General features: G+C 41.7%; 6 non-coding genes across 6 annotated transcripts; all 6 read right to left on the reverse strand.

Annotated features, from left to right (window-relative positions):
- Positions 1–210: 210 nt before the first annotated feature.
- Positions 211–293, reverse strand: trnal-cag (transfer RNA leucine (anticodon CAG)). Its single transcript has one exon. It is a non-coding gene; the product is annotated as a tRNA-Leu (tRNA).
- A 1,589-nt stretch (positions 294–1,882) lies between these two features.
- Positions 1,883–1,969, reverse strand: trnay-gua (transfer RNA tyrosine (anticodon GUA)). Its single transcript is given in 2 exon segments — positions 1,883–1,918; positions 1,933–1,969. It is a non-coding gene; the product is annotated as a tRNA-Tyr (tRNA).
- A 364-nt stretch (positions 1,970–2,333) lies between these two features.
- Positions 2,334–2,416, reverse strand: trnal-cag (transfer RNA leucine (anticodon CAG)). Its single transcript has one exon. It is a non-coding gene; the product is annotated as a tRNA-Leu (tRNA).
- A 1,592-nt stretch (positions 2,417–4,008) lies between these two features.
- Positions 4,009–4,095, reverse strand: trnay-gua (transfer RNA tyrosine (anticodon GUA)). Its single transcript is given in 2 exon segments — positions 4,009–4,044; positions 4,059–4,095. It is a non-coding gene; the product is annotated as a tRNA-Tyr (tRNA).
- A 364-nt stretch (positions 4,096–4,459) lies between these two features.
- Positions 4,460–4,542, reverse strand: trnal-cag (transfer RNA leucine (anticodon CAG)). Its single transcript has one exon. It is a non-coding gene; the product is annotated as a tRNA-Leu (tRNA).
- A 1,606-nt stretch (positions 4,543–6,148) lies between these two features.
- On the reverse strand, positions 6,149–6,235 carry trnay-gua (transfer RNA tyrosine (anticodon GUA)). Its single transcript is given in 2 exon segments — positions 6,149–6,184; positions 6,199–6,235. It is a non-coding gene; the product is annotated as a tRNA-Tyr (tRNA).
- Between the last annotated feature and the right edge of the window lie 1,015 nt (positions 6,236–7,250).

The raw sequence follows: 7,250 nt of genomic DNA on the forward strand, positions 1-7,250 counted from the left end.
TTCAAATTATACAACATAAAGTCAGATTCTTTTATCGGAGTTATGCAGTTAGTGCAACTGGGACAAGCCTTTGCAATATTCTTCCCTTTTTTTTGGAACAGCAAAACAGAATATTTGCTTATCGTCCTTGCCACATGCAAAACTTGTATGAGCGTTTTATCTACAATTTATATGAAATAAAATCAGGATTGCATAAATGCCTTGTATTGCTGTCAGAAGTGGGATTTGAACCCAAGCCTCCTGAGGAGACTGCGACCTGAACGCAGCGCCTTTGACCGCTCGGCCATTCTGACACCCCGCCATCATACACCATCAACGCCCCCAGTCTATATGACAAAATCTTCAAAGAACAAGCTAACCTATGCTAACAAGCTACTCAATACTCATTTTCCCACTCTTTCCATAATCCTCTCAATTCAAACTACTCACCACTTATTGCAGAGGCCACAGGTGTTAGTTTTTTGTTAAAGCACCTTTGGCTCCTGTGGCTAACAGTGCTTGTTTGTGATGCAAGATTGTCCCGAAACGTCACAGAATCTTGTTTATAGCCAAAAGCAAAATTGTAATAGCCAGGATTTGTACCATTGAGGGCAGTCACTCTTACATTTTTACAAATGTACCAAATTGAAATACTTTGACTAAAATGTTGAGAATTGGACTATGACCAATCAACAACACTACTTCATACCCAAAATACACCTGTATTCAGCAGAAAAAAGTGTTTTGCAGATTTATTTGACTGTTTACCCATTCAGTGCCAGCCATTTTCAGAGCTTCGACCCCCCTGAGTGCCAGCCGTTTTGGAGCATTTTGAGAGATATTTAAAGAGCCACAGGATATTTTGTACTATGACTATCTGAAATCTGATTGAGACCTCTACTTTCATCAGAAATTTTTTGTTTGTTTTTGGCTTGTTTCGTTTTCCCGTAATCAGCCCTTGAATAGAACAAGTTTTACACAAATTGCCAGTTTCAGAGCAAAAAGTTAAGAGAAACGGCTTTTCCTAAAAAAAAATCTGCCAGTGACTTTGAACCAATTTTTTGTGCTTTTTTGAAAACTATTACATCTGAACATTGGTTTCCTTCAAAAAAAACAAACAAAAAAAAACAAATAAATAACAACAACAACACTGAGAAAAGGCTTTTAATGGCAAAATTATTATTATTTTGCTATCTGGCTCACAGTTTATTGTTTTACTTACTGTATTTTGTATCCCTCCCTGTCAATTGCACAGACGTAACTTCCTCTTCCTCCCGACATGCTGGGATGACCCGTTTAGTCTGGTAAGTTGATGGTTTTATCTCACAATCACAACATTATCAATAATCCACTCAAGTCCACACATATTCTGTGTTAGCATGTGGTGCTGTGAGCTGCTGGAAACTTCACAATATCACTTCATAGCACCATAATCTCCCTCCTCCCTGCTTCTCCCTCCTTAGCTAATGGTAGCATCAGTGGCTGATCTCCCATCTAAAGGTGCACTGCTGCCACCTTCAGGGCACCAGTTGGTAACTGCATCACATTACAGCGTAGATATTGATGAAGGGACTAGCGCCCTGTCCAGGGTGAACCCCCGCCCAGCTTCTAATGAGAGCTGGATATTGGCACCGGTGACCCCTGCGACACTGACAAACAGGAATAAGTGGGCCTGAAAATGGATGGATGTTGATTAGGGACCTCTGCTAGGGTGAATTCTAGTAATCTCCGTGATAAAACGCAAATGACGCGTTCTCTTGTCAACGGCACTGAGTGTGTTGAGGATACAGCACATTTTCCTTGAGGATGGTTTACCTAGAGGTTGCTGGCCTGCAGGATGGGCACCTGAAGGCAAGATAGTTGAAATCTTATGGCTGATAGGATATACTTGTGAAAACATTATTCCTTCGAACCGGAATTGAACCAGTGATCTACGGATCACAGCAACCCACTCTACAGTCCTCCGCTCTCCCATCTGAGCTATCGAAGGTTCTGCTGTGTGGGCTAGTTAGCTAGCTAATTACCTGGCTTGCTGGCTGGATGGATTGGAGGAACCTGCTTGCTGGCTCGTTGTCTCAGCTGCCTCAGCTTGCCCACTGTGGTTTGGCTAGCTGGCTTTAGTGAAATGTATTGTTTTCTCTTCTTTCAAATTATACAACATAAAGTCAGATTCTTTTATCGGAGTTATGCAGTTAGTGCAACTGGGACAAGCCTTTGCAATATTCTTCCCTTTTTTTTGGAACAGCAAAACAGAATATTTGCTTATCGTCCTTGCCACATGCAAAACTTGTATGAGCGTTTTATCTACAATTTATACGAAATAAAATCAGGATTGCATAAATGCCTTGTACTGCTGTCAGAAGTGGGATTTGAACCCACGCCTCCTGAGGAGACTGCGACCTGAACACAGCGCCTTTGACCGCTCGGCCATTCTGACACCCCGCAAGATATACCATCAACGCCCCCAGTCTATATGACAAAATCTTCAAAGAACAAGCAAACCTATGCTAACAAGCTACTCAATACTCATTTTCCCACTCTTTCCATAATCCTCTCAATTCAACCTACTCACCACTTATTGCAGAGGCCACAGGTGTTAGTTTTTTGTTAAAGCACCTTTGGCTCCTGTGGCTAACAGTGCTTGTTTGTGATGCAAGATTGTCCCGAAACGTCACAGAATCTTGTTTATAGCCAAAAGCAAAATTGTAATAGCCAGGCTTTGTACCATTGAGGGCAGTCACTCTTACATTTTTACAAATGTACCAAATTGAAATACTTTGACTAAAATGTTGAGAATTGGACTATGACCAATCAACAACACTACTTCATACCCAAAATACACCTGTATTCAGCAGAAAAAAGTGTTTTGCAGATTTATTTGACTGTTTAACCCATTCAGTGCCAGCCATTTTCAGAGCTTCGACCCCCCTGAGTGCCAGCCGTTTTGGAGCATTTTGAGAGATATTTAAAGAGCCACAGGATATTTTGTACTATGACTATCTGAAATCTGATTGAGGCCTCTACTTTCAACAGAATTTTTTTGTTTGTTTTTGGCTTGTTTCGTTCTCCCGTAATCAGCCCTTGAATAGAACAAGTTTTACACAAATTGCCAGTTTCAGAGCAAAAAGTTAAGAGAAACGGCTTTTCCTAAAAATAAATCTGCCAGTGACTTTGAACCAATTTTTTGTGCTTTATTGAAAACTATTACATCTGAACATTGGTTTCCTTCAAAAAAAACCAAAAAAAAACCAAATAAATAACAACAACACTGAGAAAAGGCTTTTAATGGCAAAATTATTATTATTTTGCTATCTGGCTCACAGTTTATTGTTTTACTTACTGTATTTTGTATCCCTCCCTGTCAATTGCACAGACGTAACTTCCTCTTCCTCCCGACATGCTGGGATGACCCGTTTAGTCTGGTAAGTTGATGGTTTTATCTCACAATCACAACATTATCAATAATCCACTCAAGTCCACACATATTCTGTGTTAGCATGTGGTGCTGTGAGCTGCTGGAAACTTCACAATAGCACTTCATAGCACCATAATCTCCCTCCTCCCTGCTTCTCCCTCCTTAGCTAATGGTAGCATCAGTGGCTGATCTCCCATCTAAAGGTGCACTGCTGCCACCTTCAGGGCACCAGTTGGTAACTGCATCATATTACAGCGTAGATATTGATGAAGGGACTAGCGCCCTGTCCAGGGTGAACCCCCGCCCAGCTTCTAATGAGAGCTGGATATTGGCACCGGTGACCCCTGCGACACTGACAAACAGGAATAAGTGGGCCTGAAAATGGATGGATGGATGGATATTGATTAGGGACCTCTGCTAGGGTGAATTCTAGTAATCTCCGTGATAAAACGCAAATGACGCGTTCTCTTGTCAATGGCACTGAGTGTGTTGAGGATACAGCACATCTTCCTTGAGGATGGTCTACCAAGAGGTTTCTGGCCTGCAGGATGGGCACCGGAAGGCAAGATAGTTGAAATCTTATGGCTGATAACATATACTTGTGAAAATATTATTCCTTCGAACCGGAATTGAACCAGTGACCTAAGGATCACAGCAACCCACTCTACAGTCCTCCGCTCTCCCATCTGAGCTATCGAAGGTTCTGCTGTGTGGGCTAGTTAGCTAGCTAATTACCGGGCTTGCTGGCTGGATGGATTGGAGGAACCTGCTTGCTGGCTCGTCGTCTCAGCTGCCTCGGCTTGCCCACTGTGGCTTGGCTGGCTGGCTTTAGTGAAATTTTTTGTTTTCTCTTCTTTCAAATTATACAACATAAAGTCAGATTCTTTTATCGGAGTTATGCAGTTAGTGCAACTGGGACAAGCCTAAGCAATATTCTTCCCTTTTTTTTGGAACAGCAAAACAGAATATTTGCTTATCGTCCTTGCCACATGCAAAACTTGCATGAGCGTTTTATCTACAATTTATACGAAATAAAATCAGGATTGCATAAATGCCTTGTATTGCTGTCAGAAGTGGGATTTGAACCCACGCCTCCTGAGGAGACTGCGACCTGAACACAGCGTCTTTGACCGCTCGGCCATTCTGACACCCCGCCATCATATACCATCAACGCCCCCAGTCTATATGACAAAATCTTCAAAGAACAAGCTAACCTATGCTAACAAGCTACTCAATACTCATTTTCCCACTCTTTCCATAATCCTCTCAATTCAACCTACTCACCACATATTGCAGAGGCCACAGGTGTTAGTCTTTTGTTAAAGCACCTTTGGCTCCTGTGGCTAACAGTGCTTGTTTGTGATGCAAGATTGTCCCGAAACGTCACAGAATCTTGTTTATAGCCAAAAGCAAAATTGTAATAGCCAGGATTTGTACCATTGAGGGCAGTCACTCTTACATTTTTAAGAATGTACCAAATTGAAATACTTTGACTAAAATGTTGAGAATTGCACTATGACCAATCAACAACACTACTTCATACCCAAAATACACCTGTATTCAGCAGAAAAAAGTGTTTTGCAGATTTATTTGACTGTTTAACCCATTCAGTGCCAGCCATTTTCAGAGCTTCGACCCCCCTGAGTGCCAGCCGTTTTGGAGCATTTTGAGAGATATTTAAAGAGCCACAGGATATTTTGTACTATGACTATCTGAAATCTGACACCAGATTCTGAAAGATTGAGGCCTCTACTTTCATTAGAATTTTTTTGTTTGTTTTTGGCTTGTTTCGTTCTCCCGTAATCAGCCCTTGAATAGAACAAGTTTTACACAAATTGCCAGTTTCAAAGCAAAAAGTTAAGAGAAACGGCTTTTCCTAAAAATAAATCTGCCAGTGACTTTGAACCAATTTTTTGTGCTTTATTGAAAACTATTACATCTGAACATTGGTTTCCTTCAAAAAAAACAAAAAAAAAAAACAAATAAATAACAACAACACTGAGAAAAGGCTTTTAATGGCAAAATTATTATTATTTTGCTATCTGGCTCACAGTTTATTGTTTTACTTACTGTATTTTGTATCCCTTCCTGTCAATTGCACAGACGTAACTTCCTCTTCCTTCCGACATGCTGGGATGACCCGTTTAGTCTGGTAAGTTGATGGTTTTATCTCACAATCACAACATTATCAATAATCCACTCAAGTCCACACATATTCTGTGTTAGCATGTGGTGCTGTGAGCTGCTGGAAACTTCACAATATCACTTCATATCACCATAATCTCCCTCCTCCCTGCTTCTCCCTCCTTAGCTAATGGTAGCATCAGTGGCTGATCTCCCATCTAAAGGTGCACTGCTGCCACCTTCAGGGCACCAGTTGGTAACTGCATCACATTACAAAGTAGATATTGATGAAGGGACTAGCTCCCTGTCCAGGGTGTACCCCCGCCCAGCTTCTAATGAGAGCTGGATATTGGCACCGGTGACCCCTGCGACACTGACAAACAGGAATAAGTGGGCCTGAAAATGGATGGATGGATGGATATTGATTAGGGACCCCTGCAAGGGTGTATTCTCGTAATCTCTGTGATAAAGCGCAAATGACGCGTTTTCTAGTCAACGGCACTGAGTGTGTTGAGGATACAGGACATTTTCCTTGAGCATGGTCTATCAAGAGGTTGCTGGCCTGCAGGATGGGCACCTGAAGGCAAGATAGTTGAAATCTTATGGCTGATAAACTTGTGAAAACATTATTCCTTCGAACCGGAGTTGAACCAGTGACCTAAGGATCACAGCAACCTACTCTACAGTCCTCCGCTCTCCCATTTGAGCTACCGAAGGTTCTGCTGTGTTGGCTAGTTAGCTAGCTAATTACCTGGCTTGCTGGCTGGATGGATTGGAGGAACCTGCTTGCTGGCTCGTTGTCTCAGCTGCCTCGGCTTGCCCACTGTGGCTTGGCTGGCTGGCTTTAGTGAAATTTATTGTTTTCTCTTCTTTCAAGTTATACAACAAAAAGTCAGATTCTTGTATCGGAGTTATGCAGTTAGTGCAACTGGGACAAGCCTAAGCAATATTCTTCCCTTTTTTTGGAACTGCAAAACAGAATACATGCTTATCGTCCTTGTCACATGCAAAACTTGTATGAGCGTTTATCTACAATTGCTACAAAAAAAAAAAAAAAATCAAGATTGTTGAAATGCCTTGTATTGCTGTCAGAAGTGGGATTTGAACCAACGCCTCCTGAGGAGACTGTGACCTGAGCGCAGCGCCTAAAACCCCTCAGGCATTCTGACAAAGCGCCCTCGTATGCCATCAACACCCTCAGTCTATATGACAAAATCTTCAAAGAACAATTTAAGCTATGCTAACAAGCTACTCAATACTCATTTTCCCACTCTTTCCATAATCCTCTCAATTCAACCTACTCACCACATGTTGCAGAGGCCACAGGTGTTAGTTTTTTTTAGAGCACCTTTGGCTCCTGTGGCTAACAGTGCTTGTCACAGAATCTTTTTTAAAGAAAAAAATACTTCCGGCAGCTGAGCTGACAGCAGCAAAAGAGCAGAGCGGAGCTCACAGAGGAATTTATTTACTAAACATGAACTTTTTCTTACTGAGAAATGATACGATGCCTCAACATCAAACTCTATCATTTACCATCTGACTCTGGCTCTGAGGTACTCATCTACTGCTTTTTTATTTGCTGGCTCAACTGGAAAGCTAAGTAGCAAGCTAGCTAGTTACAAGTAGCAAGCTAACTAGCAGAAGAATGGCTCTTTCCACAACAGAATACAGCATTTTCTCCAAAAGATTACCGAACTGGAGATTACAGTGCGAGGAATACAAGTAGACATTG

Source organism: Gouania willdenowi, chromosome 18, assembly GCF_900634775.1.
Source record: "Gouania willdenowi chromosome 18, fGouWil2.1, whole genome shotgun sequence".
Taxonomy (NCBI): Eukaryota; Metazoa; Chordata; class Actinopteri; order Blenniiformes; family Gobiesocidae; genus Gouania; species Gouania willdenowi.